Source organism: Pongo pygmaeus, chromosome 13 (assembly GCF_028885625.2).
Source record: "Pongo pygmaeus isolate AG05252 chromosome 13, NHGRI_mPonPyg2-v2.0_pri, whole genome shotgun sequence".
Classification (NCBI taxonomy): Eukaryota; Metazoa; Chordata; class Mammalia; order Primates; family Hominidae; genus Pongo; species Pongo pygmaeus.
In genome coordinates this window covers 84,096,416-84,117,827 of record NC_072386.2, presented here as the reverse complement: position 1 = coordinate 84,117,827, position 21,412 = coordinate 84,096,416, and the positions used below count along the sequence as shown (strand labels likewise).

General features: G+C 45.4%; 1 long non-coding RNA gene across 1 annotated transcript in view; it reads right to left on the bottom strand.

Annotated features, from left to right (window-relative positions):
• Positions 1 to 10,974: 10,974 nt before the first annotated feature.
• LOC134737974 (uncharacterized) overlaps positions 10,975 to 21,412 on the bottom strand; it is a 50,590-nt gene continuing 40,152 nt past the window's right edge. Inside the window, exons 3-4 of the long non-coding RNA XR_010123453.1 lie at positions 12,084 to 12,327; positions 10,975 to 11,203 (exon numbers count right to left, since the gene is read on the bottom strand). This is a non-coding gene — a long non-coding RNA (uncharacterized LOC134737974). The remainder of the gene's footprint in view (positions 11,204 to 12,083; positions 12,328 to 21,412) is intronic.

Sequence of the window (21,412 nt, the reverse complement as noted above, 5' to 3'; positions counted from 1 at the left end):
CACCGTCCACTGTGCTGGTCACTCAGCTCCTGCTGATCCCTACAGGGCTGAACTCACAACTTTCTCCTTGTCCCCTCTGTGTGAAGTGAGTACATTCTTTAACATAACAAGGCCATTGGTGCTCTGCCCAGAACAAAGGCCTGCACACAGCATCTGATGTGATTTGTTTTGAGCAATCGGCAACCAGGCTTCCAGGGAAAAGTTTGAGAGCAAATTTGGGTCTGAAAATGAAAACTCATAGGGCCAGTGTGATCAAGTGAGTGATACACACATACATGTGCACACACACAAATACATGCCTTGTGTGGACACACAATACACACAAGTGCACACACACCGTATATGCGTGTACATGTGTGTACACACACATACATACATGTGCACACAGAAAACAGATACAATAATATACTCATAAAAACATAGAGATAGACATATCCACACATACACATGTGTAAATGTGCACATATACACATACCCACATAAATACACACACACATTCACACATGTACAACCTGGATAAATATATAATATACATATACATGCACAAATGCATACAAGCTTTTGCATAGCCATACATTTATACATGCATACATATTACAAACATACATGCACACACACATGCATACATATGACAAACAGGTACACACACATATATACACATATGTATGCACACATGTATACATACATACCGTTCTTGCCATCTTCATCATCTTTTTTTCCATCCCCTCCCTTTGTGTCTCACCAGTGCTGGGCTATCAGCTCATCTCCCTGAGGCTCCCTGGTAAGCCTGGGGCAAATTTATTACCACCTTACAGATGAGAAAACTGAGGCCCCGTAAGAACAAATACTCAGGGTCACACAGCCATAAAGGTTGGTGTCAGGGTTTGGTGTGGTATGAGTCTAATGATCATCCAGTGCTCAAACCCCCATGGCTCCATTCAGAACTGAGGGACAGTGAGTTCTGCAGACGTTCCATACACAGATGCCCTTAGGGGCATCCTTGAGCTCCACTGTGTGTCAGGCTCTGGGGACAGATGGCTCCTCCCTCAGAAGGGTTGGAGTCTGAGGGACTTGGGCTCTGGGGACAGAGACTGCACAGGACAGATGTGGGCAGCAGGCACTAATGACAGATTTGTTGCAGATGTGAGTGGTGGTCTCAGGCTTGTTTGAGTGGTTGGGGACACATACAACAAAACACAATGTGCACCTGTAATCCCAGCACTCTAGGATGCCGAGGCAGGTGGATCACCTGAGGTCAGGAGTTCAAGACCAGCCCAGCCAACATGGTGAAACCCTGTCTTTACTAAAAATACAAAAATTAGCTGGGCACGGTGGCACACACCTGTAATCCCAGCTACTCGGGAGGCTGAGGCAGGAGAATCACTTCAACCAGGGAGGTGGAGGCTGCGGTGAGCCAAGATCGTGCCACTGCACTCCAGCCTCGGCAACAGAGAGAGACTCCATCTCAAAACAAAAAACAAAAGCAAACAAACAAAAACCACAATGTGCAATATCATTAATCATCAGGGAAATGCAAATCAAAATCACAATGAGGTATCATCTCACTCCAGTTAGAATGGCCATTACCAAAAAGACAAAAGGCATCAAGTGCTGGTGAGGATGTGGAGAAAAGGGAACTCTTATACAGTGTTGGTGGGAATGTAAACTAGTACAGCCATTATGGAAAACAGCCTGAGTTCCTCAAAAAAATTAAAAATAGAACTACCATATGATGCAGCAATGAAACCAGTATGTTGAAGAGATATCTGCACTCCCACACTTATTGCAGCATTATTCACAACAACAAACAAGATATGGAGTCAATCTAAGAGTCGTCAGCGGTTGAATGGATACAGAAAATGTGGTACATATATGCAATGGAACACTATTCAGCCATAAAAAGAAGGACATCCTGTCATCTTGGCAACATGGATGAACCTGGAGGACATTATGTTAACCGAAATAATCCAGACACAGAAAGACAGATACCACATGATCTTGCCCATATGTGGAATCTAAAAAGGAAAAAAAAGTTGATAATCATAGAAGCAGAGAGTAGAACAGTGGTTACCAGAGACTGGGGAGGGAAGAGTGTGGGGAGGATGGGGAGAGATTAGTCAACAGGTACAAACTTACATTTAGAGAGAAGAAATGAGTTCTGGTGTTCTATTGCATAATAGAGTGCCTATGGTAAAGAGTATAGCATTTTACAAAACAGCTAGAAGGGGGTCTTTTGAATGTTCTCACCACAAATAAATGATAAATGCATAAGGTGATGGATACATTAACTACCCTAATTGGATCATTATACAACATAGATATACATCAAAACATCAAAATGCACCCTATAAATACGTACAATTACAATGTGTCAATTAAAAAGTAAAGTTTGTCATTTAAACAAAAAAGAGCATGTAGTTCAAATTATTAAAATTCAATCCGATGACATTTATCTTTTATGGAAGCATTTGGCCCATGTACATAGAATGTAATTACTGGTATAGCTGGGCTTTAATTTTCCATCTTATTTTCTGCTTTTTATTTGTGGTCTGTTCCATATTTCTTTTCTCTTGTTCCTTTGAATTGATTATTTTTAGCATTTCATTTTTTCCACTACCAGTTTGAAAATTATATACCATTTTTCTTTTGAGATTACTCTAGAAATTACAGTATGTATTATTTCCCAAAGTCTAACATTAATAACTATTTTTGTTCCTTGTAAATAATGTTAAGATCTTACAACACTTTAATTATCTTAACCTGATAGTTAACCTTAATGAATAACGTTATTCATGTGCCCTTTTTATTGAAAAAACTATTTTATAATTGTGAAATATATCAAACATGGGTAAGCATATGTAATGCATGAGGATGTTTTAAAGAAGAAAAATTAAAGGAAAACTCAAACATCCCTAAGCCCACAAAATAAAGCTTTTAAAACCTGACAAACCCGCCTTCACCATGACGTGGGGGATATAGATTCAGGACTGGGGGTTTAGGAGGTCAGAGGGCGCAGAGGAGATGCTTCCAGGAAGTGACCTTAGAAGGCAGGAGCGAGGCTGCAGGACCTGCCCCCAACTCCCCCTCCCTAGCCCCCGCTGGGCAAGGGGGTTGAAGGCTCAAGGGAGCTGCCAGAGAGGAGCACGGAGGTTCTGCTGACACTCCACCGTAGGGCTGGTTCTGGGCTGGGGCCGTCAGGAAATCTCTTTCAGGCTCACTAAAATGAGTGCTGAAGGAAACTGGCCTTTTACATTACACTGCTGCAATGTTCAATGTCCTTGTTATTTGAGTAGCACGAGGGCCTGCAGAGGCCTCTGGCTTCATTCCTGGAGCAGCCCCGGGGCCTGCTGCTAACAGGTGAGGCCAGGGGCCCTGTGAGGGTCCCGCTGTCTGAATTGCAGAGCCCAGCAAGTGGAGAGTGCCTCCCTGGAGGGCCTGGGCACCTGGGGGACAGGAATGTCCCTTGGAAGGGCCTGGGGCCCCCATGCCTGCACCGTGTCCCTGCACCCTGCAGCTCCCCTGCCTGCAGCCCCTCTTGTGCCTACCCCAGTGTCAGGTTCTCAGCTCAGGGACACTGTCCCACCAGGGCAGTGCAGGCAAAACTCAGCTCTAGGAGCCCAGTCAAGTGGGGGTGGAGAGTGACCCAAGAAAATAAGTAAATTCTGTGTGTGTTGGGGGGCACAGTGAAGCAAAATTGCAGGGCCTTGGGCCCACAAGAGACCCCTCTGAAAAGGTAACATTCGGTGGTGATGGAGGGGTCAGAGGTATGGTCTCTGGGATGCTGTGGGGCCAGCTTCTCTCTGAGATGGCCATGGAGGGTCTAGTCTGAGGAGGGATGGTCAGGCTTGGGTGGCCACAGTGGGGACAGGCTGTGGGGGTTAGGGGAGCCAGGGCCTGAAAGGCGGCAGCTGCCACTGTCCAGGATGGGGATGAGGGCTTGACTGGTAGAATTGCAGAGTCTGAGGCCAAGTGGGCAATGGTGAGTGGGGAAGGGAGCAGACACTCTGAGGCCTGTGGCCTGGAGAGGTGGGGCTGACATGCCTGAGATGGACCAGGCAGGTTTCTGGGGAAGATGGACTTTTAACACAGTCCTGCAACATTTCCCCTCCGTATAAAGCCTTCCATTTTCTGGAAGCCTTCTGTTTGTCCACCTGTGGTCCCTGCAGAGATCCCTGGGGATGGGAAGCCAACAAGAGCTGCCTCAGTGAGGAAGGCCCAGGTCTGGTCAGGTGAGATGGCTGGGTCCTGCTGTCACCCACTCACGGCCTGCCTCTAGCAGCGTTGCCCTCTTTGCACCTTGCCCTCCTCTTAGCCTAGCAGATCAGGGCACTCACTCCTCTGTGCAGTGAGGGCCATGCAGACAGCAAGAGGGTTTCATCCCTGTGCCTGTGCGTCCATGGTTCCTCTGCGTGGAATGCTGTTCTCGCCACCTCCATGTGGCCAGTTCCTATTGCTCCTCCCAGACTTCACTCAATTGTCACCACCTCCACGCAGCCCGCCCTGACTTCTCCCACCCCCACCTAAAGACCATGAGCCTTCTTGTGAGCCTCCCGAATGCTTTGTTCATCCTCCACTGCTGCAATCCCCCACCCCTAGGTGAATACTCCTCTGAATCCCCTGGGCAGAAAAGGAAGGAGGAGGTGGAGCCAGGCTCTTTGCAGGGCATGTGTAAGGGGGCAGTTGGAGAGACAGAGATAAGAGAGAGAGATGAAGAGACAAAGAGGGAGAATCAGACAAGGAGAGACAGAGAATCGTACAAGGAGAGAAATACAGAGAAAATCAGAGAGCAGAACACCGGCACACAGAAACTGAGGCCAAGATGACAAAGTAAAAGAACCACAAGCAGGTCCAGAGAGTGAAAGAAAGAAGAAAGAAAGAAGAGATGCAGGGTGAGACAAAGGGAGACAGAGTAGAAGAAAGGGCTAGAGAGAAAGGGGAGAGAGGGAAGCCGGTGAGAAGGTGGAGGAGTGGGGAGAGGGGAGGGGAGGAGGAGGAGTGGGGGAAGGGGCCCGGCCGGCTGGGCTGGGTGTCTCCTGGGGACGCTGACCCCACCGCAGGCGGACCAGCCCACTCACCTCCCAGCTGAGCTCAGATTTCAGGGCTTGGAGCTCACGCAGATTCAGTAACAAATGCATGTGTAACGCATTATGAAGAAAGCCTTAAAAAGCCCTCGTTTATCGCTGTTTACGTTATGTGATTGAGGGGAGAATTTGCCAAGACCAAAGGTTACTGCTGGTGTTTCTGTGACGAATATTACCTCAAACTAAAGCAATTAGCTTCAAGGAACGGTGCATTGTCTTTGGGAGGGTTTTCAAGAGCGAACCCCATAATGTGCCCTGATGGATTTCAACGCTACCAATGTCTCCACGTGGCGCACAACCCACACAATGCACAATCTGCCGTTTTGCTCAGACTTTCCATGGGAGCTGGGTCGGGCCACGTGGCCTCCATGCGCCTCAGCTTCCCTTTCTATAGAATGGGGAAGGGCCTAGACTGGACCCAGGCGTTTTGGGGCTCCCCGTGGCCTGTGTGGTCTGTTTCCATTGGTTTCTGCTCCCGGTGCTGTGCCTTTGGCTTTCCCCCCGCCGAGGCTGTTTCTGCTCACGGTTTGGCTGATCATATCTTTTCTTGAGACAATTATGGAAATTGCCTGAATGGTAATTAGCGAATGGTAATTAGTAAATGTTCTCCTTTCTTTCAAAGAGGACAGGCCTAAGAAATCTGCCCATGGGCCCCTCTTTTCCCTAGCTTCCCAGGCTGGGAGGCAGGGCCTTATGCACCCTCAAACCTGACTGGGCGCCCCTGCTTCCCCATCTGTAAGTACAGTGATGATGGCACCTACACTGCAGGGAGCTGCGACAGAGGGTACCAAGAGTTTCTAACAGTTCCCAGGACACAGGTGGCACTAGTTGAGTGTTGTACCTGCTGCTACCACATTGCTACCTCAGCCAATCAGACTTCCCAGGGTTAGGGTATTGGAGAGAGGCAAGAGAACCCGCTGTGCTCCCTGGGTCCAGCACCTGCTACCTGCTCCTCACTTCTTATCCCAGGCACTTTGCAAACCAACTAGCTGAAGTCATGAAGGTGTTGTATCACACCACACCCCCCTTTGCCACCCACTGAAGGTGAGAGGTGAAGCCAGCTGGACTTCTAGGTCAGGTGGGGACTTAGAGAACTTTGCTGTCTTACAAGAGGCTTGTAAAATGCACCAATCAGCACTCTGTAGCTAGGATTGAAAAACGCACCAATCAGTGCTCTGTGGCTAGCTAGAGGTTTGTAAAATGGACCAATCAGCACTGTAAAATGGACCAGTCAGCACTCTGTAAAATGGGCCAATCAGCTCTCTGTAAAATGGGCAATCAGCAGGATGTGGGGACAAATAAGAGAATAAAAGCTGGCCACCACCACCACCTCCCCTCCGCGCACCCCCCCCGCCCCCCCCCACCACCCAGCTGTCAGCCGGCAACCCTCTGGGGTCAATTTCCATGCTGTGGAAGCTTTGTTCTTTTGCTGTTGCTCACTCTTTGGGTCCGTGCCACCTTTAAAAGCTGTAACACCGCGAAGATCCGTGGCTTCATTCTTGAAGTCAGCCAGACCAAGAACCCACCAGAAAGAACCAACTCTGGACACAAAGGCACATCTTTTGCGTTGCAGTAAGCTGAGACTCTGGCCTGATGTGGTTTGGAGATACCTGGCCCCCAGGCATGCCAAGAGCTAGACTAGCTTCGGAGGGTAGCCAGGCAGCAGGAGTCCACCCCCTGCTCCTCCTCTCACTTTCTGTTGGCACTGGGCAGGTCGCTTTGCTCTCTGGGTTCCTCATTGGAAAACAGGACGAATGGTATCCCTCTCTCATAAAGTTATGGAAAGGGGGCAGTGGATTCTACAGCACGGCACCCAGTAACAGGCACAGAGCAGGCTGTGCACAGTGAGGCCCGTGAGTCCTTGCTAAGCCCCAGAGCCTGGGGGATCAGGATGGGCCCAGAGGACGCTACAGGAAGGACAAAGCCACCAGGGGATGCATGCTGGTGGGGAAAACCCACTCAAAGGAATGGCACTATCACTGCAGGGTCTGGAAACAGCTTTAGATACCAGGCGCCAGGCCTCCAAATTTGGGGAGAGGTCTGGCTGCCTGCCCTCCTACCTCCAGGAGGAGCTGGTGGGCTCCTTCCTGCGGAGGCCCCAGGACAGCCTCACAGCGACATTCCTTCTTGAAACCGCTTCTGAGTCAACTGCAAAGCCTGGAGCTTCAGTTTGTCCCCAACGGAACAGGCAAGACAGTTTTCAGGTGGCATAATGGGCCCAAGTCACAGCTGGGAGCAGGGACAGAGGCGACTCCGGGATGGGGGCCCTGACAAGGTTCTGTGCCCAAAGGGCCACTATTCCGGTCACTGTGACTTCAGCTGTTGGAGACTCACCTCTGCATCCTTCATAGGAAACAGTCTGCCCCAGAGGGTTGTAGAGGGAGGATCAAAACATGCCAGGATGGCCAAGCTCGGCAGCCAGTAGTGGGCAGATGCCACAGGTCCTGGGCAAGAAAGGGGACATCAGGGATCCCCAAACCCACAGCCTGTAGTTTCTTCCTCCCCTGTGATTACCCCATTTTATAGCCGTGGAAACTGAGGCTCAGGGTGGATGTAACCATGCATTCAAGGCTCCAATAGACTTTTGCCAAGTTGCTAAGCGTGTCTTACTCGTTTGGGTTTGGAGCCCCCAGCACCAAGTGCACAGCCGGGCAGGTCCTGGAAGCCCAATGGACACCTTCTTGGCATCTCCACATACGGGTATCAAAGGCACCTCAAGTTCCTTCAGTCCCAAGCCAGTGCACGGCTCACTCTGTGTTGGCACACCCCAACCTCTCCTCTGGGACATTTTCTGATCCCGGATGGCAGCCCCCAGAGCCAGGCCCCCAGGCCGCACGCGGTCTCTTGAGAGCCCAGCAGAGCCCCAGGCACTTTCCGCGGGACCACCCAGCACTCACGAGCCTGTCCATGCCCTCAGTCCCCTCAGCCACCGCCCCCTGGCAGCCCCTGCCCCGCTTCCACGCCTCTGATTCCACGCTCTCCCGAGCTTCCCTCCACGCAGCAGCCAAAGGGGGCTTTTTGCAGCAAACCGCGGACGTGTCCTCCCGGATGGACTCTCCCTTGCTCTCATTGCCCGAGGGTCCCGACTGCTGCCCTCTCAGGCCTCAGGCCTGGATGCCCGGGCCCTTTCCCACCTCTCCAGCGACTTAGCTCCAGACTCGCCGCGCTGCCCCCGCCCTCCGCACCGCCCCGGCTCCTGCCTCAGGGCCTGGGGACAGACGCCCCTGCTGGCTCCTGCCCCCCAGTGGCCCCGCCCCGCCCTCCGCTAGACTCCAGGCTCGACCCACGTGGGTTGATCACCCCCTCCGGGTCACGCCCCCTCCCCGTTTGCATGCTGGCAGCACTGTATGGCCCGATTTGTGCAATCCTTTGCTGCCCTGTAGCGCCGCCGCTCCCCAGGCTGTGTGCTCAGTACACCGGGGTGCCCACCCAAGAGGGACAGCCTGGGCTTCACGGCTAATGGCCAGGAGGGTGCCGGGTCCAGGAGTGTCCACACTGGTCCTCAGGCCCCAGCCCAGGGTTGGCCTCAGCACTGCCAGCCCCTCCTGGGTCAGTGACCACAAACCCTGTAACCCGAGGACACCCGGAGGGACCCGGCAACCAGTCACAACTTAAATTCCCCCTCCAGATGAAGGCAGCTAATTCCTCAAGGTCGCCTGTTCACCTCGGCATAAAGCACCTATTCTTCCTCAGCGTGGGGATCGGGTGGGAAAATATTTTCCAAAGGTCAGTTTTCCAATTATACTTAAAATTTGAAAGTTCATTTTTTTTTTTTTTTTTTTTTTTTTTTTTTGCCTCCCCTCGGTGCAGCCGCGTTCTGCTAATTTCATAAAGATACCATTTAGCTGAGGTAGGTGGGATTCTGGGCATCAGAACAGCTTCCCAACGTCAACAGCCAACCGTAACCGTAACTACCGACTTCCCATCATTTGTGGGGAAAAAAACGTTTTTCTCCCCAAAAATTATGGCCTGTAGGAACCAGACAACATCCCCATTGCCCGGCGGGAAATTACAGAGATTTTCTTATGTACTTAACATTAAGCCCAAGTTTATAAAGTCTACTCGGTTTTAATGACCTGCTCATGGGCCGCCCCGGCCGCTGGGGATGAGGGGCTGTTTGAGGCCATTGCTTTGGTGTGGGGTGATGTGTCTGAATCCCCAAGTCACAGGATGGTAGCCCGGGGTGTCTGGGGGCTGGATCCATAAACAGGGCCATGCAGCTCTGAGGGCAGGTGCAGGGGCTGGGACCCCCAGGCTGGGATGGCGCTACATGCAGCAGCCTCACTCAGTGGCTGAGGTACCAGTCCCAGAGGGGACACAGACGACAGACAGAATTGTCTCTCGAAGGGCTTCTGCCCTTCCCCTCTAAGATGAGGACACCAAAGCACTGCTTCCTGGGTTGCCATGAGGATGAATGAGGGAATGCAATGGAGATAGCATCAGAAGCTGTGGGTGTCAGTCAGGTGGTGGGGCAGGGGGAGTCCAGGAAGGCTGGCTCCAACCAGGAAGGGTGGCCAAACTTTTCTGGGATGGGGAGGGCAGGATGGACCCCCTAACTCCAGAGCTCTCTCATTACCTTTGCCCAGGCTGTGCCAAGGCCCCTCTAAGAATGAATTGGGCTTGAGGTGGTTCCGTCTAGGGCCCAAGGAGGCACCCAGCACAGCTGAGCTGAGCAGAGGACCAGGAGAGGCAGCTGGAAAGAAGTCTGAAACGAGGGCCCTGTTAGGGGCCAGGCTGGAGTCTGTACCCGGAGGATGGGGTGCAGGGGGAATGATGGGCCTCTCTCCTGTGGGGGCCAAGGAGGGCTTGACGCAGGTGTGTGTGAGGTACAGGGTTCAAACGAAACCCACGGAAAGTCCGGCAGGGGTGTGGGTACAAATACCAGGCCTGGTGCATAGGTCTTACCCCCGCTACAGGGCTGAGGCACCTGCCTAGCCCAGTGGGGGTAGGAGCGAGACTCATGACCAGTTTACAGGCTCAGAGATGCCAGCAATACCAGTGTTTAGAAGAAGCTGGGCATCTCGCTTTTGATGTGAAATACCCTCATTTGTCAAGTCTAGCACCCATTTACTATACTTTTTGGGCACATCAGACCACAGGGGACTTTGGGCCTCTTCTGTTCTCTCATTCCCTGTCCTTCCCCTACTCCCACACCCCAGCCACCACTTTGAGTTCCCTGTTCCTGCCTCAGGGCCTTTGCACTTGCTGTTTCCTCTGCCTGGGACACCCTTAACCCATCACTGCAGGGCCAGCTCCTTCTCCCCTCAGAGGGCCCTGGCCTTTGTCACAATGCCACTGCACATTTGTTTTCTTCCCAGCCCTGACCTCAGTTTGACATAATATTATGCACAGTGCTGACTGGCTTGAGTGTTTACTGTGTTTCCCCCACAGCACAGTAAGCTCCTGAAGGCAGGGACTTAGCTGATTTGTTCACCGTATTGCTCTCAGTGACTGAACAGTAGGTGCATGATACATAGTAGGTGCTTAATAAAATCCTAGCAAATAAACAAACAAATAAGCACATGACCTTTCCACCACCTCCTCCCATGGCTGGCAGCACCCTCTGCCCCTCATCATTCCACACTCCTCCCCAGACCTTGGGCACCTCTATCACTGGGTCCTGAGCTGAATCCTGCAGGAAGGGCTTCCTGCTCTAGAAGGAGAAAGGGGCCAGCCTGGGGTGACTTTGCTGGAAGTCCTTCCTGCCCTACCCTGTCTTACTTTGCTTTCAGAGCTATTCACCATCTGAAATGTTTGGGTTTACCAAACATGTCTGTTCAGAAGTCCAGAAGCAGAACCGGCCTTAGCACGTCTGGGGGATGGTCAGGAGGTCAGTCTGTATGTCTGGGCACTGGTGTGAGGTCTCTGATGGAAGTGGCAAGGTCACTGGGGCTGTGGGCACAGTGAAGAGTTGAGATTTTATTCTAGGGAGCCATCGATGGGTCTATATCAAACATGGCGAAATATAGAGAGGAGTACAGAGAGAAATCTGATGGACCAGATCTGTGTCCTCAAAGAGCATCCAGGTGGTGAAGGTGTGCAAGTAGAACAGATACATTTCTTGGCAATGTCTGTGGTTGTCCAAATACAAACACACAAGGTATGGACCTGTCTTCAAAGACCTAAGATTCTAAGGAGGAAGACAGATAGGCAAATAGAATAAACATTAATTAACTCCCACATTGACATATCTACCCACCCATCCATCACCCACCTATCCATCCACCCACTCATCTATCCATCCACCCATCATCCACTTACCCATCTACCTACCCACTGTCCATTATGCACTGATCAGCTCTCCTACCCTTCCAGGTCAGGGTCCCCAGCTGAACATTTGAAAATGGAAAAGATATTGGGCCGTGTTCTCAATGGGCTCACAGTAGAGGGAAAGATTGATAAATAACCCCATAGTTCCCTTTCAGCAGGATTGCCATGATGACCATGAGAAGGAAGGGCCAAGTGTGGCAAAGAAGAGGAATGACTCACTTTGCCTGGCTTATCAGAGGGCAAAATGGAGCATGGTATATCAGAACAGGGTTTTGAAGGACGAATAGGAGCTTGTCAGATGGACATTGGAGGGAATTTTTTCTGTGTGGTAAAACATATTGTGCAAGCCTGAGAAGGCAGGAAAGAACCAGAAGTGTTCACACAAAATGTTTAGCTTTGGAAGGGTGGGGGCAGAGGCACATGAGATCAGTGGAGGGAGAAGTCACTGGAGATGGAGTGAGACCAAATTATGGAGAATGTTGTGCTCTGGGTGAGGAGCTTGGACCTTGTCCTGTCAGTAGTGGGGAGCTGGGTGGGGGCATGGCCAGGGAATGGGCAGGCTTACATTTTACAAGGGTCATGATGAGGGCTAACAGGCAGAGACCAGAAAGGACAAAACAACATAAAATCATCCTTCCCAAGCATGTTCATAAATGACCTCTCATTTTTATCCTCAAGGAACACATTTCCCCATTCTGTGATAAGAAGACAGTTTTAACAGGAATGAGATACCTAAGGTAGCAAAGGAGTAGAAGCAGCACTGAGATTGGAAGGCAGATTCTGTGAGTCCAAATGCACCCATCATGGCAACTCCTAACAGTTTCCTGGAGGCTCCCAGGCTGTACTGAAGGACTTGGCTTCGCTGGCCTCCTGGCTGTCTGGACTATCCCCTGTGCTTACTCTTCCAAGATGGGAATTCCAGTGGGCAAAAGGCAACATTCCCAGGCTCTGGACCAAAGGTTCCGTTACTGTAGCACTGAGTGGGGAGGACAAAAATAAAAAAACATTTTTGAGCACTTACATGATAGTATGGACTTGTAGAAGGCACTCTAGAGGAGCAATTTCATTCAATTCTCAAAGCTGTCTTATGAGGGAAGGATTATCCTCTTTATTTTGCCTATAAGAAACTGGAGAGCAGAGAGATTAAGTCAGCTTACCCAAAGTCACAGAACTAGTAAGTAGCTGAGCCAGTATGCACACCAAGGGTTAGTTCATTTCAAACTGTCAGAACCCTGGTGAGAGGGAGAGGGAAAGGGAGAGTGGTTGGCAGGCTGTGAGGTGGTAGTGCATAAGCTGAACAGGCGAGTCAGGCACTGCCTGCACTGGGGATGTTTTACACCAACATTTGAAGAAGTTAATATAAAAATAATATATACACAAGGTGAAAAATTTAAATATAAAATTTGAACAATAAAGAGGGAGTTTGTACCTCCAGCTATGGTCACGATGGAGTACAGAGTATCAGATTTACCCTACCCATAAGCAGCATAAGCAGCTGTAAAACTAGACCAAATATATATGAAGCAACTGCCTTCAAGCATTGGGCAGCAGAGAAAGCAGAACTGTGATTCTTGGGAGAAGGAAACGCACAGGCGAGCTCCACATTTGCTCTGGCTTTTTGCCTGGGAGCATTTTTCAAACTGTGGCACAGGGATATAAACGTACAAAGCGAGCTCCATGGGCAGAGGAAAGACTGGAGGTTGGGACTTCTGAGGCAGATGGAGTTTGAAGGGCAGAGTACTGGGAAGGAGGAAGCTATGCAGAGAAGTAGTAGAATTCTGTACGGAAGAACTGAGTCTCTAGCAGAATGCTAAGCTGCAAATGCATTAGGGTGAGATTCTGCGAGATTTAGCACAGAACCACTGCTAGATGGTTGAGAGGTAAATGGAGATTCTAGAGGTCGGACAATTCTTAGAGACATTGGAATTCTGCCCAGCTAGTGTGAAGGGCTACTCTAGGCCCACCATAAAAAGCCTAACAAGTACCAATCATTTTCCAGTAAACTAAGTGCCTCTCAGAAAACTAGTCAACACTCTTTAAACAACACCCAGGCTCTCAATATCACAGCATCCACAATGTTTAAAATGCAACAAAAAATTACCAGATATGCAAAAACAAAACCAAAAAACAGGGAAAGGGGAACCAAAAACCAGGAGAAAAAAAAGTCAACATAAAGAGATAGAAATAAATCATTTGTTGGATTGACAGAAAAAAACTTTAAGTAATCTATCCTCTTAAGTATAACTTAAGTTATACTTATGCTCATAGTATATATACTTATGCTCACAGTATAACTTATAGTTATACTCATAGTATAACTATATATAACAGTATAGTATACATAGTATAACATATATACATAGTATAGTATATATACTATATAGTATATATATTACATAGTATATATAGTATAGTATATATATAATATATATAGTATATATATAGTATAGTATAACATATATACATACTATAGTATAACATAGTATAGTGTACATAGTATAACATAGTATAACATAGTATAGTTATGCTCATAGTATAACTTAAGTTATACTATGCTCAAGAATTTAAAGAGGGGAGTGGACACAATGAGTGAACAAATGAGAAATCTCAGTAGAAAAACTGAAACTACAGAAATGGATCAAGTGGAAATTCAAGAACTGATAAATAACATATTTGCAAAGTGAAATTTGGACATGTCAGAAGAAAGGACCAGGTTTGAACTTGAAGACAAGGCAATAGAAGCTATTCAAAATGAAGCATACACGGGAAAAGACCAGAAAAAAACCATCTAGAGCCTCAGAGACATGTGGGACAATGTCAATCAGTCTAACATGCATGCAGCTGAGGTCCCAAAAGAAGCGGTAAGAGATTGGGGCGGGAAAAAATATTTGAAGAAATATTGGAGAAAATGTTTGAACTTGGATAAAAACTGTAAACCCCACAGATGCAGGAAGCTCAATTAAATTGCAGCAGAATAAATACAAAGAAAACCATATCAGGACTCATCATATTCAGATGGCTAAAAAGCAAAGTTAAAGAGAAACATTTCAGCCAGGCAAAAGACACAATTATAATATGGGGTAGCCAAAGACTTAAAACAAAACAAAACAAAACAAAAACACCAAAACACTGCTGAGTATCAGAAACAAGGCGAGTCAATAGAATGATATCTCTGAAATTCTAAAAGAAAAAAAAACTTGTCAATTTAGAATTCTACAGACTGCAAAAACATCCCTTAAAAATAAAGGAAAAATAAAGATATTTTCATATGAACAAAAGCTGAGAGAATTCATAACCAGTAGATTTGACCTACTAGAAATGTTAAAAGTAGTTTCTTTGAATTGAAAAGGAATGACATCAGGTGGAAACAGACTTGTATGAAGAAATGAGGAATGTCAGGAATGGTAACTGTGGGAAAATGTAAAAGACACGAAAACTAGAGAAAGAGAATCAATTTATAATGCTAAGAGTTAATTCTATAAAAAGACATAGTGACGCTAAACACAAACACACCTAATAACAGACACTCAAAATGCAGAGAAGCATTTTGACAGAACTAAATGACAAAACTAATGACAAATAGAATTAACAAACATGGTTGGAGAGTTAACCTTCCTTTCTAAGTAACTGATTAAAAAATAATTCTGTAAAGATATAGAACAATTGAACAACATTAAGAACCAGTTAACCAAATTGACATTTATAGAAAACTATATTGGAAATATGCATTTTTTCCAAGTGTACTTGGAACATTCACCAAAACAAGTCTTAATAAAGTAAAATAATTTAAAGCATATAGAATATATTTTCTAGCCTTAACAGAGTTAAATTAGAAATCCATAATAATAAGATACTAAGGAAACCCTCAAATATTTAAAAGTGGCACATTTCTATAGCCTACAGATCAAAGAGGAAATCACAAGGGAAATTAGAAAATGTTCTGACTAATGAAATTAAAACAGAACATGTCAAAATTTGTGGAATGCAGGTAAAGTTGTGCTTAAAGGGAAATTTATAGCTTTACATGCTTATATTAGCAAAGAAGAAAGGCCTAAAATCAATTATCTAAGTAACCACCTTAAGAATCCAGAAAAAGAAGAAATCAAATTCAAAACAGAAAGAAGGAAATAAAGATAAGAACAGAAATCAATGAAATACTGCAAAGCAAAAAATAAATAAATAAATAAATAAAATAAAGAGTAAACAGATAACCTATAAAATGGAAGAAAGTATTTGCAGATTATGCCTCCAACAAAGTACTAATATACAGAATCTACAGGGACTTAAACAACTCAACAAGAAAAAAAAAGCCTCATTAAAAACTAGGCAAAGGACATGAATAGACATTTCTCAAAAGAAGAAATACAAGTGGCCAACTAACACATGAAAAAATACTCATCACTAATTATCAGATAAATGCAAATTAAAATCGCAACAAAATATCATCTTACACCAGTCAGAATGGCTATTAATTAAAAAGTCAAAAAAAAAAAACAAAAACCACAAACAGATTCTAGTGTAAATGCAGAGAAAAAGGAAAGTTTATACACCACTGGTAGAAATGTAAATTAGCTCAGCCTGTATGGAAAACAGTATGGAGATTTCTCAAAGAACTAAAAATAGAACTGGCATTTGACGCAGCAATCCCACTACTGGGTAGCTACCCAAAGCAAATCATTATGTAAAAAAAAAAAAAAACTTGCACTTATATGTTCATTGATTGCAGCACTATTCACAGTAGCAAAGTCATAGAACCAACTTTTAAGTGTTCACTAATGGTTGACTGGATAAAGAAAGTGTTACACACACACACACACCACACCACAGAATACTATGCAGCCATAAAGAAGAATGGACTCATGCCTTTTGTAGCAACATGGGTGGAGCTGGAGGCCATTATCCTAAGCGAACTAACTCAAAAACAGAAAATCAAATACCACATGGTATCACTTTGAACTGGGAGCTAAACAATGGGTACACATGGACATAAAGACAGAAATAATAGACACTGAGGGTTCCAAAAGTGGAGAGGATGAGAGGGGGAACAAGAGCTGAAAAATTACCTATCACGTTCAAGGTTCACTGTTTGGGTAATGGGTGCAGTAGAAGCCCAATCCCCACCAGTATGTAATATACCCATGTAATAAACATGCACATGTACCCCCTGAATCTAAAATAATAAAATAAAAAGTGAACAAAAAAGAGAGCAAATCAATGAAATTGAAAGTTGGTTATTTGAAAAGATCTATAAAATTGATCTCTTTCTCTATCTCAACTGTTAATATATCCGATATAATAAGCCATTACAACTCAATAAAAATAATCCAATAAAAATGGGTAAAAGGCTTAAAAAAGAAAATGTACAGATGGTCAGCAAAAACGTGAAAGTGCTCCTCACTTTAAAAACAACATGAGATACCACTACTACACACCCACCAGAATAGCTAAAACTAAACGGAAAATACAAAGTGTAGGCGAGGGTGTAGAGCAACTGCATACTTCATATATTGCTGATAGGAATGTAAAACAGTAAAATCATGCTGGGAAAGGTTTGGCAGTTTCTCATAAAGTTAAAAGTATATTTACCACATGATTCAGCAATAGGCTCCCAAGCATTGGCCCAGAAGAAATGAAATCACGTATCCATCCAAAGACTTGTATAAAATGTTCATAGAAACTTTGTTAAGAATTCTCACATGTTGGAAACGACTTAGATTCCCATCAGCAGGAGACTGGATAAAGTGGAGTGTACCCACACAGTGCACCCAGCAACAAAAAGGAGCCAACTGTTGACACATGCAGCAACAGGGATGAATCTCAGAAAAATAGTGTTAAGGGAAAGAAGCCAGATCCAGCGGATTCCATAATGTATGACTCCATTTATATGAAAGTGAAAAACAGGGATTTGCATGGCTTGATACAATGCAGCATGTGTTGAACTCTGTCTGCACCTAGTCTTTTCCACCTCACAATACATCCTGGTCACTGGTCCCTATCAGGATGTTTGGATCTGCCTTTGCCTGTTCATCTGCAGCATGGTGTTCCATTGGGTAAAAGGAGCATGAATTATTTACTGCTGCTATCGGAGGACATAGATCGTTTTCAATCTTTTGTTCTCATGCCACCACAGTGAAACTCATTGTAGGTTTTCTTGTGATTGTTGACAAGTCTAGCTAGCTGGGGACAAACTCCTAGAATGGATGTCTGAGGTCAAAGAATGCACTGACTTTTTCCTTGGGAAGCCAGAACACAGTCCCAGGCAATCTGGGCAGCAAGGGCTCTCCTGGGCCATCTCAAGGTTACAGCCAAGGGCCCTGCATTCAGAACTGCTAGTATGAATAGGCATTATGAGTCACTGACAGCCACCAAGATCATGCTGGCAGCCTCCGGTGACTGCTGAGGTGTGCTGGTAATACCCAACTATGGCTATATCATGTACCAGACCTCAGGTGCTCCTGCCCACCTGCAGGTGAGCAGGTAGGAAGTGGGCACAGACACGTGGGACAGGATGTGCCTAGGACAGAGCCTTTTCTGGACACCAAAGGGGGTCTAAGAGGAGTCACAGGTGCCCTACCCCAGGGAGGAGGCAGCCAGAGCCCTATGCAGAGCCCTTCCTGCCAGGTCTCCAACCACCCTGGGCCACAGGGCTGGAGCAGTGACCATGAAAGCCTCCACACTTGTCTCTAGGTCTGGTTCTGCTCCCTCAAACTCTAGCCTTCCAGTCCACACCTCCATACCTCCCCAAGGCAATCATTCTTTATACAAATAAACTTATGGAGTTAAATTATAAAAAGCCTTCAGCTTCTGGCCAAGATAGAATGATAGTACGAATTTACCTTTCTCCCTGAAACAACCTAAAGAATAAACGGGGTGTATGAAACAATGGTTTTTCAAGACACTGGACATCAGGCATTGAAGGACAGTGATCTGTAACAGCCAGGAAATAAAGGAGACAAACTCTACAATTACTCCAGATCACTGCCTTTGAGAGTTTCCAGGCCATGGTATAGAGAGAAGGAACTGCATGGAGTCTTGAGGTCTCACTGACTTGAGAGACAGAGGTAAGAGTCTGGAGAGACTAGGTGGCTACAGTTTGTAAGACACAGTACTAGAGAGTAGAGAGGTGCACAGACAGAGAACTCCAAAGAACTGTGGAGAGTCTCTCCAAAGTATTCAACAGAGTCTGGATCAGCACATGCATGTGAAGAAACTACTCAAGGATGGAAAAAGAATCACCTGAAAGGATTAGCAGTAACAATACCCAGTACTCACACAGGACCAGGAATAGTGCCTGTACCCACCAGACAGATTGGAAAACGTCATGATTAACAGGGCATTACGTAGACTATGCAGAAAAGTCTTGCCTCATTAGTAGAGAATAATTTGCTCTAGACTGAACACTGCCCTGTCTCCACCTAAGAAAGCTTAAAAGCAAGACCCTAAATCATCACACTGTTTCCAACTAACTTTACTGTGTTTCAGAACAAAGCTTAATCTTTGCAGGAATAAAAAAATCACTCAGCACCCGACAAGGTCAAATTCACAATGACTACCATCCAATAAAAAATTACCAGGCATGAAAAGAAACAGGAATATACAACCCATAATGAGGAGAAAAGTTGATCAATCAAAACTGACCTAGAAGTGACACAAATGCTAGAATTGGCAAAGAAGAATATTAAAACAGTTATTGTAATTGTATTCTGTACGTTCAAAAGGTTAAGACATGGAAAATATAAGAAAGACACCAAATCAAACTTTTTTCTGAAAAAGAAAAACAAAATTGGGGGACAAACATTATCTGATTACAAAACTTATCATAAAGTCACAGTAATCAAAAACTATGTCACTGGCAAAATAGAAAATACATCAGTGGAACAGAAAATGTCCAGAAACAAATTCTCACAAATATATTTAGCTGAATTTTGACTACAGATAAAGGCAGTTCAGTGGAGAAAGGACAATCTTTCAACAAATGGTGCTGGAAAAATTGGATCAAGTAGGCAAAATACTGAAATTCAAACTAAAATTTATACCCTAAATTTAGTCCCCATATAAAACATACTGAAATGTAAACCTCCAAACTATAAAATGTCTAGAAGAAAACATGGCAGAAAACTTTGTGACCTTGGGCTAAGCAAAGATTTACTAGCTACAACAGCAAGAGCACCATACATAAAATAACACATTGATAACTTCAGCTTCATCAAAATTAAAACCTTTTGCTTTGCAATAGACACTGTTAATAGAATGAAAAGACAAGCCACAGATTGGGGAAAAAAAAACTTTGCAAAGCATCTCTCAAAACTAAATAAATAAGAAAAATTCTAATTTAAAAATAGGCAAGAGCTTTGAACAGGCAGTTCACCAATGAATATATATGGATAGCAAATAGGCACATGAAAAGGTGCCCAACATCGAACTCATCAGGAGATGCAAATCAAAAACACAATGAAGGTCAGGCAAGGTGGGTCATGCCTGTAATCCCAGCACTTTGGGAGCCCAAGGCGGGCAGATCATGAGGTCAAGAGATCGAGACCATCCTGGCCAACATGGTGAAACCCCCTCTCTACTGAAAATACAAAAATTAGCTGGGTGTGGTGGTATGTGCCTGTATTCCCAGCTACTCAGGAGGCTGAGGCAGGAGAATCACTTGAACCCGGGAGACAGAGGTTGCAGCGAGCCGAGATTGCACCACTGCCCTCCAGCCTGGTGACAGAGTGAGACTCCGTCTCAAAAAACAAACGAACAAACAAAACAAAACAAAAAAGAAACACACACACACAATGAGATACTACTATACATCTATCAGCTGAATAGACTCCATTGTGTATATGTACCACATTTTCTTTATCCATTCATCTGTTGATAGACACATAGGTTGCTTTCAAATCTTGGCTATTGCGAATATTGCTACAATAAACATGGGAGTACAGATATCTCTTTGATATACTGATTTCCTTTCTTTTGGGTCTATACTTAGCAGTGGGATTGCTGGATCATATGGTAGCTCTATTTTTAGTTTTTTGAGGAATCTTCAAACTGTTCTCCATAGTGGTTGCATTAATTTATATTCCCACCAACAGCATATTGGGGTTCCCTTTTCTCCACATTCTTACCGGAATTTGCTATTGTACATTTTTTGGATAAAAGCCATTTTAACTGGGGTGAGATGATACCTCATTGCATTTGATTTGCATTTCTCCGATGATCAACAATGTTGAGCACCTTTTCATATACCTGTTTTCCATTTGTGTCTTCTTTTGAGAAATGTCTCTTCAGATCTTTTGCCCATTTTTAATCAGATTATTCTATGTTTTCCTCTTGAGTTGTTTAATTCTGGTTATTAATTCGTTGTCAGATTACATATCTATTAGAATGGCTAAAATGAAAGAGGCTGACGATATGAATTGTTGCTAAGAATGAGGAGAAACTAGAACTGGTGGGAATGTAACAGGGTACAAACACTTACGAAAACAATTTGTCAGTTTACTGAGAAGCTATAGTGGGATGTTAGAATATGAATCTTTGCAGACTCACTTCCAGTGAAAAAAGCAAAACTAGACCAGGTATGGTGGCACATGCCTGAATTCCCAGCTACTTGGGAGGCTGAGGCAGGAGGATCATTTGAGCCCAGGAATTCAGGCCTGTAGTGCACTATGATTGTACCTGTGAATAGCCACTTTACTCCAGCCTGGCAACGTTGCAAAACCCCATCACAAAAAAAAAGGAAGACTGTCAACAGCTATTTTTTTAAAAAACGTTTCTTTAAGAAGTCATTAAAAGTCTCTGGAAATTGTCCTGCAGCATACAGCAAATAAAGAAATATTTATTCAAGAAAACATATTAAAACTCAGTAAGAATAGCAAGAATCTGTGGCATTGAGCCATGGCCCATTCCCTCCCCACACCCCCCTACCCCAGCTTCCTCTCTATTCAGCTTCACAGAAGCTCCACTCTGAGTGAGTATGATCAAAATATGGTACTCCCTCTCCCTCTTCCTCCCAACCAAGTTGTTCCATGCCTTACTGAGAAGGGCAGACCACCAGCATTTCTAATTCC